Source organism: Uloborus diversus, chromosome 10 (genome assembly GCF_026930045.1).
Source record: "Uloborus diversus isolate 005 chromosome 10, Udiv.v.3.1, whole genome shotgun sequence".
Taxonomy (NCBI): domain Eukaryota; kingdom Metazoa; phylum Arthropoda; class Arachnida; order Araneae; family Uloboridae; genus Uloborus; species Uloborus diversus.
In genome coordinates, this window is record NC_072740.1 from 94,280,070 (window position 1) to 94,293,850 (window position 13,781).

Genomic DNA, 13,781 nt, shown 5'->3' on the forward strand with positions numbered 1-13,781 from the left:
ATATATATATACAGTGGCGGATCCAGCCGACCGTTTTGGGGGGGGCCATTCTGAGTTTCTTATGTATACTCACTCAGAGGTGCCCATCCCTGCCCCCAAGTTTAGTGGCGCAATTCCCCCCACCCCTCCCCCATTTTCTCAACCCTTTTGCCTTTCTTTGTTTTTTATTTTAAGTCCTTTTTTATTTAATCTATTTTTTTAAGTATTTTTAAGTAATTTATTTATTTTTATTAATTATTATTATTATCATTTTATTAGAAAAGTTATATGTTACGCATCAATAAATAAAATACCACAAAAGTAAAATAAAATCAAATAAATTAATTAAATTAATAACTAGGAACAAATAAATTTAAATAAATAAATAAATGAAATACCCCTCCGCTCAATTTTGATGATGGTGCAACTTGCGCCATAATCTCCTCTTGTTGGCACCTCTGTACTTACTTGGAAAGTGTGAAGTTTTTTCAGTTATTAATTGGATCTCGAGCTGGAAAACAAATTAAACTAAAAATATTTGAAGTCAATGTTCTTGTAAAAAAACTAACGAGCCCAGCTCCCCTAGGCAGCCTCTACCACTAGAGGAAGGAATCAATTCTTCCTCTAATTAATCTAGATTACGGGCATTTTGAATAAAATTTAAATCAAGCTATAAAAATTCACTCTAAATGATACACTTCAAAATGGTACACGAATAAACGTGTGTTGTTTTATTTTTTAAAGATTGACAATGCATTTCAAATTATATTATTGTAATAAAACTTTTTTTTTTTTTTTTTTTTGTATTTTTTCTATCACCAGTCTGGAATCAAGGACTTTGAAGGTGACTAAAACCACTCGGTGCCATCTTTAAGGAATGTTGTTAAATAAAATGAGTGAAAATCTGAAAAAAAATAAAAAATAAAAATATGCCTCATAAATAATATTTCGTTTTTTAATTATTTCAATTTATATTCAAGAATTAAGTATGTTTCGTAATATAAATGAAAAATATATTTCTGATACCTTTATTTACATGACGAAGTTAAGCTTTCTTGCTTTTTGTTTTGCAAATTTTTCCATGATTTTTTCCTCGTTGATGACTACATCTTGATGAATATTGAGAAGAGCCAAACCAGTGAGCCTATCTTCGCACATATTGGTCCTCAACCAGGTCTTCAGCCTTCTCAGCGTCGAAAATGAACGCTCAGCAGTGGCTACGCTTGAGGGAAGCGTTACCAATATCTGTAATAATATCCTGATTAGAGGATATTGGTCTTGGTCACAGTATGTTAGAGCTTCGAGGGCGGTTTTAGGCAAAGAGGTTCCTTTCTTCTTCTCTCTTTCCCATTTTTGTCGCCAAGCTTCGTACTCCTTTTTCACTAGAAAAGATTCTGTTCCGCTTAAGATATTAAGGAATTCTTTGTATTTTGCTGCCAAAGATTCTGCGATTTTAAAATCTTCCTTAACATCATTCATGCAACTGGGAATAAATACTGAAAGTCCAAACGATTCCATAGTCTCTTTTGGTAATCGTTGTTCCAAATCAAAAATTATATGATCCAGAAGGGGGATATAAATTGTGCGCAAAAAGTACTGTTCTGTGGTGCTTGCTGGAACATTAAGGCGATGAGTTTGTCTTTGAGTTGTGCGCGGCATGGAAATTTCAATGTCTTGCTGTTCAGCGATCGATTTAGCTTCTGCGAAAAGGTCTTTGAAGTACTCTGATGCGTTTTCTCGTCGTGATTTTAAAATTGCTGTGACATCCGAAAAAGCTTCACTAGCACGAGTTAAATCCAAGGATTCAGATTGTAGTAGAATGCTGAGTTGCCTTGTTGTGCCCAAAATATCGCAGAGAGCGATAACAGCGACTATAAACTCGCTATTTTGCAGAGCCACTTTGAGACAAAAAGCTTCCGACGATGTATTTTTATCTGCCCAGGTTGCTATTTGCTCTAGCGCTCGGACAATTTTCGTAAGTTTGGTGCGAAATTGCAAGGTGCCATCATGCCTTTCATACCATCTAGTACAGGAAAACCCCTTGAATGCCGAATCTAGGTATTTATCAAATATTCGTGTTCTTTTTGCTGAAGCTTTTGAAAATGAAACAACTTTTTTCATCGTTCCTACAGCGTTTCTGCATGGTACCACTTTGCAAGTTTTCTCAAGTGAATTGTTCAAGGAATGGCTGAAACACGGACATCGCATTGCATTTGTGGCTTTGAGCTGAATCGTTGCCACAGCTCCAAGCTTTTCTGGATTCTCAGATGTTATGACAGAGCAATTATCTGTTCCAATACCGACACATTTCAATATATCTAAAGAAGTAGATTTTAAAATATCTTCCACAACATGACCTAGAGCTGTACCAGTAAGTCGCTCTTCTCCGTTTTCGTTTTCAATATCTTCACTACGAATGGATGCATAGGCATCTACAAAACAAAAAAAGTCTTCTCTGATTTGTTGCTTATGTAAATACCGAAAGGAAAGACTAACTTGTTCCACGTGAGACATATCAGTGGTCTCATCAAAAATGATGCTAAACATTCCTGATTTGACTATTCTATCAATTAACGTTTCTTGAATTTCTTCCATACAGCAGTTGATTATTTCATTTTGTATTGTCTTACTTGTGTACGTGGCATTCGATGATGCTGTTCTTAAATGTTCTTCCAATATTTTATCCCCAGCTGACATACGAAATCTGAGTAAGGCCCTGAAGTTGCCTTCATTTTCGTGAGAAATAGCATTTGTGTCATCATCAACTATTCTGCCGTCATCTCTATGACCTCTAAGAGAAATATTTTGACGGCCACACATAATGATAGTTTCCAAAATACTTCTCAATTTATCCCTGTTTTCTTTTGCTTGTTTTGAGCGTTGAGTACAGATTAAATCTGCTACATTTGGGTTTCTGAAAGTATAGTTTCGGAGAAAATTTTTCCCTGCTTCTACAGCATCTTTATGATAATGATTTTTTGAATGTGTCTCGAGGTGACCATCCTTGCCAGTGAGTTTTGCGAAGGACTTCAGAGAACTTCTTACAAAAGTATTCAAAGGCGTATTAGTTTGGCGGCCGCCATGCTCTCCTGCAGAGAATAATACACAGTATACACAGTAGAGTCCTTTATCTTTGTCAGACAACACTAACCAATGATAATCTTCTAAATGTTTCTGTCCTACGAACCTTCTTACTTCCTTCCCGCATTTTATGTGAACAGAATGAGGAAACGTATAGTTTTTTGGTGGTGTCCAATGATTTTCAAGAAGCATACGTTTTGTGAAATCGTCGGGACATTTTCCGATGTAATTCCCAATATCAGGATTTTTATTGCTGGACGTGTCAGCTACTTGCTTGTCTACTACGGCTTCATTGTTTGCAGTAGATGTTTGCTTCACGTTATCCTCAACATTGCATGATTTAAAAATATCGTTTCTTGACTGTGACTCTTCAGTGATAGACAGTTTTGGCCTTTTAGAGAAAAACGTATCAATTTTCGAAATTCCTGCTGTAGAAGACCTGGCATCGATACTTTTTGGATTACGCACGGGAAGATTGCTACCCTAAATTTAGAAAAAAGGAAGGAAAAAAAACAAATGATAGAGAAATAATTATATTACGCCTAGTAGAACAGCAGGTTTGACCGATATTTGGTAACGCTGACATGTATCTGTATACGTCGGTTGTTTAAATGATTTTGATCGATACTGCTCTTTATTGGATACGCAAAGCTATAGAATTTTAAAGCGTCTTAATAAATCGTTCCTCTAAAAAATCATTCTGTTTTTAATGCATAGGAATATTTAAAAATAATCCATTTTTTTTCGGTATTTTAAGCATTTATAATCCGAGGGGAGCCCTCGGCCAGGGAAACTGAGATGGGCAGAGTAGGCGTTGGCCCTTAGAGGCTGTTTTGCCACTGAATTTAGTTTTATAATTCGAGGAGATTTTTCCTTCTATAAAGCTTACAATAAGCCTAAAAAAATATAAAAAAAAATATTCCTTCTGCTAATAGAAAATATGAGTATTTTTTTTTTTTTATATTTCTTAAAACTGCCTACAGGATTAAGAAACGAAGAAAATCTTGTCTTGACATCATATCAAGAATAGTCAAAGTTAAATTCTTTAGCATGTAAAAAAACTCTAAACAAATTTTGATGCAAAAGGATCTCCACAAATAATGTTCGAAAGAAGAGTAAGAGGAGCGGGTTCGTGGAATTGTGACAATTTGTGATAAGGGGCAAGAGAGGGGATAGCAAAAGTTTTGCATCATACGTTTGGATTGAAAAAAAAAAAGCGGAATTGTTAAGCATTTCTATTTATATATTTAATTCTTTCAGTTGAAAAAACTTCGTCTATTAAAAATACACACACACACATATATATGTGTGTGTGTACACACACATATATATGTGTGTGTGTAAAAAAAACAGAAGAAAATACACACACACATATATATGTGTGTATAAAAAAAACAAAAAAATACACACACACACACATATATATATATATATATGTGTGTGTGTGTGTGTGTGTGTATTTTCTCCTGTTTTTTTTTTTTTTTTTAATTCATTGATTTTACGTCTCAACGAAAATTACCCATGCAGATTAAGGGGTTTAACTTAAATTATATTCCAGATAAAAATTTAAATGAAACTTTTTATGAGTGTTTTTTGTTCATGAAAAAAGATACAATATAATGAAAATAAATGTAATTTGTTTAAAATTAAAAAAATTTAGTGTTTTTGTCAGACCGCCCTTTCCTTGTTATCGCTCACCAACACCCTTGAACTGCAAGCAGTTCTTCGGCTCGCTTCGCAATCGTAACTCGCCGCTCTTTTTCACCCAAAAATTGGCGTTTCTGCCAAAATCTCATTTATCAAAACATTCCTCACCATTATTTGCGTAAGTGAAAAAAAAATGTTCTGCAAAAAAATTGCATTACGGAGTTACTCTAGCATTACTTTAATTTATTGCAAACTATAGCCAGGGGTGCCCATCTAGGGAGGGAAAAGGATAATGGCGCAGAGGCTGCGCCATTAAAATTTTTGGGGTGGGTTGTTTTGAGGGGTTATTTTTACTTTTTTAGGGGACTTTTGATTTGGGGGGGGGGGGTCTTCACGATACTTTGGGGGCGCACCCTTGCCCTTAAGGGGATGGGGGGGCAAGTATTTGATCTTTTTCAGCTTTTGTTTGGAATTTTAAACGTCGATTAAGAAATTCAGTTCAACTTTTCTGCATCATAACAGTTCAACGATTTCATTGACTGCTGCAATACGATCATTAGCTTTTTTTGTGATTAGTAATACAAATAGATTAAATCCTAGGAACAATGCTCATATTTATAATGGCCAATGATCGAGCAACGCTGACATCATCAACAATGAAACTCGCGCCACGCATGATAATTTGATAACATGTTTTGGTAATGTTTAAAATGCAGGGAAAGGCTTTATTGTGACAAGGCGGAACTGGATCCGGTAACTTAACTGTTTTACTGGTAAGACTGTCATTTCAGGGGAGTAAAGAAACGAAAAGGGGTCAATAGTTAACGCTATCTACTGAAGTTCAGGGTTATCCACTAGAGTTAGGGTTAACATTTCGACTATCAAAGTATCACCAAGCAGGTAATGGTTTCGTTCAAATGTTAGAAGCAATTTTCTCCCGTCATACCTTGACGGGCGATTTTCTAGTTTAAAAAGAAGAACGAAAAAGAGGAAAGAAAAGTGGAAAAATTATTTACTTACATTAGCTTTTTATTAGCTATCCTCGCATACAATGTCGAGAGTATTTACCGCGCCGCCAGGATTGCCATACAGCACGAGAGAGGGGATTGAGCCAGTAGCGTACCTAGGAGGGTCCAGTGCCTGATCACCAAAAAGGCTCGGGAAGCTTGAGCTTCCCCTCAAAATTTTTAGGGGGCCCAAATACGACTGTAAAACTGCATAACAATGCCAGTTTTTGCTTTTAACTGCGCATCTTAAAGAGATAGCAAACATTTGAACTTGCTAAACAAAAATGTATGAAAGAATTAAATTATTAAAAGTGAGGACACATTTGATAAAATGTAGCTACATGCTAGATTTTCAAAAGTGAGATTTGATTCAACTCTGTTACAGTTACAATGTACTTTTATGACATTTAATTTCCTTTGTGAAGTGTCGAATATGATTCAAAATGTTACTACCCAAATTTGCGGAGAATTCGAGTGCAACATATGCAATAAACAAAATTTCTGTCAGTCGGTAAAATGGAACAAACTTACTCTGAAATCTGCTGGGCCACTTAGCATTAGTCAATTTGCATAGAATGTTAAGAAAAATTTCCGCAAACAAAAAGTACGGGCCCCCAAAATGAGGCAGAGCTTCCCCTAATTTCAGAGGTTAATCGGGCCCTGTGGAGGGGGGGGGGGGCTGGTGCCTTTGGTGTTTTTAAGAAATCCCTCTCTCCCCCCCCCCCCCACACACACATAGCGGCGTCCCGATGGGAAGTGCCCGGAGGTCACTATGACCTCCCAAACATTTTTTTGGCGGGAATATTTCACTAATTGACTCGACATATTAGGAAACAATATTGTAACTATAATATTCTTATTTCTATCATTAAATTGTTTTCAATGATTCCCAATTTAATAAATGTTATGTATGTATTTATGTGTGCATACTCGAATTTTATCATTCGGTGAAATTGGGATGTAATTTAGCGTATTCAGAATTCTGCACTACCCGAAAATTTTAGTTCTCCCCCCACCATTTCACATAAATTCAATAATATTTGAAATTCGTTAATAAATATGAATAATTTACGTTCTTGAACCAAATGAGAATAAACATTTCTCAGTTCCATTAATAGCAATGTATTTATTGTTCTTATTTTTTTAACAGCTTTAATAGAATTTGTTTCAAACCATTGGGAAAATGTACCTTAAACATAATTTACACTTACTAAAAGAAAGAATGAAACCTTTTTTTTAAAATAAAAATCAAAGAATTAAAAAAAAATTATTAGGAAAGCAAAAAAAATACAAAAAACATTGCTAATCTGAAATTGACTAAAAAACGCGACCATTTGTGTATAAGTCTTTAGTATGATGAAGAACACTATGAATCGGAACAGAATTTTCACACCACGGGTAAAACTCCCCCCCCCCCCCTTTTGAGAATTAAGGATTGTTTTATTTTCCTCTCTAGCTCTTTTTGCGAGACTTTTTTTTTAATTTTTATTCATAAAGGAATTTTTCTACTCATATAGTCAATTTTTATACATTTATTTATTTATTTATTTTAAATCGGTCGAAATATCGCCCCACTGGCTGCTGCGCCCTGGCAAGAGACACTCCTGCCATCCCCTTGTTACGCTACATTCGTAAGTGCAAATAATTACAAATCAAAATCAAAACTTACCTTCGGTGTACTGCTATGCATCGTTAATTACTGTTAAACCTCTCCAATCTGTCAACACCATCAGAGTAGAAGTAGGCCCCTCCCCCGTTAATAGATGAACGTGTCACTATTCGTAAACGAAAACCCAACTGGAGATATAAGCAACAGAATCACCTTTTCTCTTCCTGCGATTTTGACGACTGTATAAGTGTGAAAGAACAGATAGCCAAGCCCTTCCGACCTGTTCCAACTCCTTTTGAAATCAAATTACTTACACAGGGGTGCACATGGCACATTCCCCCACCAAGAGAGCGATGGCGCACGCTCCTCAAATACTACGAAATATCCCCTTCCCCCTAGAGAATCCCAAACAAAATAGATTTCTAAAAAATACCCTATCCCCTCCCTCCTAAAACGTTCTACGCCGTTGACCCTCGTGGGCGAAGGTCAAGAAGGACATTGGAGCTTGCAGGACGATGCTGTTATAAAGAACTATATGTGATGCATTTTACGTTGAATTTTTGGACTCTCAATTTTTGCAACATGTAACAACGCAATGTAACAGCAAGTAGCACAACAATTAAGACTTTCTTCAAAAGTAAAAACATGTGATAAATAAATTTCGTTCCCTTTTTGACAACTTTTTTTTTTCTCCGGACAGAATTTTTGAGATGAGCCTATAGGTTTGGGGGGGGCCATGGCCCCCATGGCCCCCCTCTAGATCCGCCTCTGTATATATATATATATATATATATATATACATATATATATATATATATATATATATATATATATATATATATATATATATATATATATATATATATATATATATATATATTGCGCCCTTTGGAGGCCAAGGTTGACGCCCTCTTGCGGGACACAGTCTGCCCCTGGTTGCGATTAACTATGACTCTGTACATTACCCAGGATGCATCCCCCAGTTAAATGGTGTACTGTTTGAAGTATCTGTGATGTATAGGTCAGAAGGGCATTTAAATGGCTAAAAGTGGAAGATTAAATCTTCTGCACAAAAGAAAATATTTTTAAGAATTTATTTCCATCCATCCCAATTAGAAGTGGGTGATAATTAACATTTACAAAAAATATTTGTTATTTAATGCTATCAACATTATTTACCGAATATGTTATTGCACACCTTTTCTTGCGGGAGTATGCAACACTTTCTGCCAAGGGATATCACAAAATGTATACGATATGCATGAAAAGGACTTCCAAAAATTACAGACACTACAGAAAATTGTACCAACCTATTGACAGACAATCCAAACATTTGGTTTGGCTAAATACTTTAATATTTAGCATTTGACTAAAAAACAAATTTAACTATTCAACAATTTGGAAACTAACACATTTTTTTATACAACAACTCTTGACAGTAATTGTATAGTACAATAATACAAAATTAATCTGTTACTAACATTCAAAACAATTTTAATGTAAGACAAAACATTCAGATTTTAAATTAAGTTTTAATGCTTTAAGGAAAATATTAATAATACAAAAGGAAAGACTCAGTCAGAAAATTTTGCAGCATTTTAGTTTCTAAAGTTGAACATCATATTGAATATTGTTTAAGAACTAAACTAATTAAATTAATCAACATATAATAGATAAATATTTTAAATTTGCATAAAATAGAAACAAATATTTCTTCAGTTCAGATTTTAACAAAATATTATATGATTGTCAGTATTTAGCAAAATGTGGTATTTAGTGAATCCCTAAAAATTTGTGTCAAAACAGCTTTTATTTGTCTGGCATGGTGCTTAAAATCAAGAACAATATATAAAGAGCAGATAAATGTGGTTTTTAATAGCAAAACAGCTATTTTTTTGTGATCTATTACTTTGCATGCGTAGCATTATGCCTACAATGTACTCTAGCCCAAAACTTATGCATTTTTCAAATCACCGAGCAAAGTAACAAAAACCCTAGTGCAATTTAATATGGACAAATACAGAAATATCAGGAAGTTTTAGAAGGTTTAAAAAAGAAAAATAATTTTACTAGAATTAGAACAACTACAATTTGTTACAATACAAATGCCACAAAAGAATAATTATTTCACTATAGCTATAGCTTGACCACAGAGAGATGGCGTATGAAGTGGAAGCACTTCATTTTGCAGTAGGTATGTTCGGCGAGCCGCAAAACTTATCTGCATTGCACGTTCTCGCTGATCCTTCCTTTTACAAAATAAAAAAAAGAATGTCCCCACTTCCAGTCTATCCGCCATCTCTCTGAGGCAAAGCTATACATTCAACTTTTTGATACATTTCTGTTATCTAGATGCCTCTTGTTATATGGTGTCAACTCCTATTACATAGTGGCCTTCAGAGAACTGAATGTTATAGCACAATGATACCAAAGCAATAATTTCATTTTGTTGCTTTGGAACATTGGGGCAATTTAGACACACTTAGAGAAATTTGTTAGCAAACCATGTACAGTAAGTTGTACCATGAAACTGAAGTAGGGGGATGTGGGGCAAAGTGGTTAAGATGACTGAGCTTTTTCAAAATGAAGGGATCGGAAATTTGTTTTGAAAATTATAGAATATAAAGAAAAAAACATTGTATTTTATTAACTTGCATCAAGGCCGTATCCAGAAATTTTTTTCGGGAGGGGCCCGGATTAGCACATTGCCCTAACACACACACATATAGTATATATAGACACACCAAATGCATAAAAATGTTAACATAGAACCCTTTTTGTCTCGATTTTTAATGATTCCACTGTTTGAATTTTGTTATTTTATTTTAATTTCTTATTATTTTTCTTATTCACCTTGTAGTGGTAAAGATAACAGGAGAGGGTCCCTTTAAGTCGGATATAGAACATCCATAATTTCAGGGAATCCGGGGGTTTCTCCTCCCGAGAAATTTTTGAAAAAAAAAATCTGTATTTTGAGGCCTGATATTAGGTAATTGAAACAACGAAAATATGAAAACAAATAGGCAAACAAAGTTTTTAAAAAGTTATATATTCTTTTGCCAATCAAGATCAAACAAAATAAAAATTGCTTGCTCGACAAATCATGGAAATTAATGGACAGAGAGGAAAAACGAGAGAGGAGAAAAAAGAATTACCCCGTCATCTGCTCAGATCGGATTTTAGTGGAGTTAGTTTTTGATCACTCCCCCTACCCCCACTTTTTTTCATTAAATGCCCTACAGTATGAAAATACTGTGTGGCATACTTAAATGCCCTACAGTATGAAATACCCCCCGAAACCCGGGGGGGGGGGCGGGCCCGTCAGGCTCCCCCTCTGGATACAGCCCTGACTTGCATTAAACTAGAATTTTACATCTTTGGCAGTAAATTTTTGCTTCCAAAGAAAAGTGGAAAATTTTCCCTTTTTTTTTCATGGGACAAAGTGAAAATATAATATTTTTGTAAATGAAATATTTTCTATTTGATTATAAAAATATTTTTGATCAAATGAATTAGTAAATAAAAGGTTGAACGAATAATTTTAAAAATACTGAAAAAATAAATGAATAAATAAAACGATAAACAAATAATTAAATTAAGGTATGAGGACAAATAAATGAATGAGTAAAAGAGGGAATGAATGAATGAATAAGTGAATTACAAAATTAATTATTTCACTTTACCCCACATGTACTTGTCAAATTAAACAAAATATTTAAAACACAAATAAGATTAATATTAACTAAATAAATACTGTACCAAATATTAGAAGGCCACAATTAATATTTCAAATGCTGATTGTGAGAACTTTTTCATTCAATTATATCAAAAATAATTTTCGACTTAAAACAAAATATTACAACATGAGTATCAATTTTGAATATTGCTTGTATTATCATATTCAATGATTTTCAGAGGCATTTTTTTCTCGACGGGAAAAGCTATAGTTAAAATATTACTAGATAGGTGGTGCTAAAAGCAGAGTAAATATTTTATTATTTCATTTTGCATCACATTCGCTTACTTATATTTGAAAAAACTAAAATCACTAACCTGTGATGAAAAAATTTTTTTAAAGGCTTATTTCCTCCTTATCTTGATTTTAGTGGGAAGAAGGAATTCTTCTTAACTCTTTAAAGGCTGTAAAAATAAAGTTGCTTTAAACTAAAAGATAAAAAATACAATGCATAGCTTGAGCAGAGTTCAATATTCATTCAGGTGTGTAATCTCTTAAAGTTTTATTTCCTATATTGAAACATCTTATAAAAACACTTTTCTTGCGTGTTACAGAACAATATTCATTGGTTTTAAAATTCAACACAAAGCCTTGCTAGTATTTTTAAAAAGTTACCAACAAAAATTGTCAAGAATTGCCAAGGAAAACTTAGGAATTAACTACTCTCTAAAAGTTCAAATGATTAAACTTTAAATTAAACATTGTTGCTAATAAAAAAAAAAAAATCTTGATCATGTTTTGTAAATTATAAAATCAGACCATTAAATCACTAAAACATTCCTTTCTAGCAGGAGCTAATTTTGACCAAAAAAAGAGATATCGTTAAAGTTTCAATTTTAATACAGTATTTTACATTTAAAAGTACTTACAGACTCTTGAAATAATCATTGCATATTTCAAGTTTACATAATGAATACAACATACAGTTATTAATTTCCTTATACCTTTCTTCATGAATCACTATAATGTTCAAGTGCCAAATCCTAGTTTACATGAACTAAAAAGTATAGCTGCACTGAATACCATATTTTACCAAATAAAATATTTATTTCGCAATTTCAACACAGTGGGTTCTGTTTAACAATGCTATTTACCTACTTTCTTTATTCATAAACTACTTTTCATGGTCTCTGATGCTCCACTGTTGTTTTAGAAACATTCTATTTAAGGACGATTTTCTGTGGTCCTTTGAAAGTCGTTAAAAAGAGAGTCAACTATACTTGTATTTTATGCCAATTTAATGTGAATAAGGTTCATCCATTTGGTCTCTTTTATGAAATAAAAATTAATTTAAATTTAACATCCTAAATTTATCTACCATATTTTCCTGTATACAATCCGTGGAGTATCTGTTAAAAAGTGTAAAGTTAATGAGATATGGATTACACGCTGTAGCGGATTATTTGTGATTTATTTCTCAACAACATCAATATTGACAGTAGGATTCACCAGGAGATCGTTACCGCTGCCTGTATATTGTTTACTTGCGGCCCGGTCCCGACCTTGTTCGGGTTAAAAAGCAATCTATAAATAAAAAATATTATGCAGGTCCTTTTAATTTAATAGTAGGCAAGATTTTTTGTTTTGTTTTTATGAGGTTTGAAACAAAATGATTGACCTCATTTCCTGATCAAGAGAGGCCAACACATAATTCCCACTGAACAATATAATTTTCCCATATGTAACACGTAATATGTAAGAACTTTTTATTGGGTGTAGCAACTTAAATTGGAGGATAACTGGTCTTAAATTGGGAGAAGGAAATACGCAAGCACCATAAGAATGCAAGGAATATGAGTCAACCGACCTGCTGGAGGTGATGTAAGAACCACACTCTTAAGTCTAAATCATATTATTCCATGATGATTTTACTAAGGGTTAAACTCCATTGCATAGGTTAGGCAAATTCAAGTAGCGCAATAAAGTTGTTGGGATATTGCCTTTAATTTAAAAAGCATGAAGTCTCAGGGAGTTTATGGTAGTTAATGAATTCTTTTAGATGATGCACAGCGTTGGTGGCAAAAATTATAGCCCTCTCGCATATCCAATGTAATTTTTTTGACAGTCTTGGCTTTTGGATAAACATTGAGAATAAAACCTTTAGAGAAAATTTCACGTCTATTTTGATAAGACACCCTTTTCCGGGTATTTTTACTTACTTGTCATAAAAGACTCTGGTAAGTCTTATCACCATCTGCAAAACGGGCTCTTATAGTTGCTCTTGAGATACAAACATTATAATGGAGATGACTTTAATCAGACTTGAAGTATATCTGCACGTGTTCTTCTAGGGTACCAAAGGAAGAGTTTGTTGAAAGTCACCGCCAAATACGAAAGTGACTCCTCTCCTGATTTTGTCTGAACTTTTGTGACATTAGTAGGGGGGGGGGTATAGGGTTTTATAGCCGAACAGTGGCTCATCGAACATTCATCCCTCATTATGAGATGCTCTCTTAAAGAAATGATCCCAACTGTTCGTTCTTTCTTGTGGAACATACATATCATATTGTAGGAAATTTTCAATGTAATCAAATGTGGAATGGTCAGTTTTGTCATCTTGGCAGTTCCATGAAAATCCATCGCAGAAGCTTATTGATCGAGCTTTGGCTTGCGTTGAATTTATCAAGTTTTTTTCATTTTCACCGGGAATGCCGATAAACATAAATTTGCGTATCATATTTTTATGCACTGATCCTTTTTTTCTTTTTTAATTGGTTTTGTT

At 33.9% G+C, this 13,781-nt stretch overlaps 1 long non-coding RNA gene across 1 annotated transcript in view; it reads right to left on the reverse strand.

The window, feature by feature from the left end:
- LOC129231742 (uncharacterized) overlaps positions 1–13,781 on the reverse strand; it is a 51,017-nt gene that overhangs the window by 20,057 nt on the left and 17,179 nt on the right. Inside the window, exon 2 of the long non-coding RNA XR_008581284.1 lies at positions 11,377–11,463. This is a non-coding gene — a long non-coding RNA (uncharacterized LOC129231742). The remainder of the gene's footprint in view (positions 1–11,376; positions 11,464–13,781) is intronic.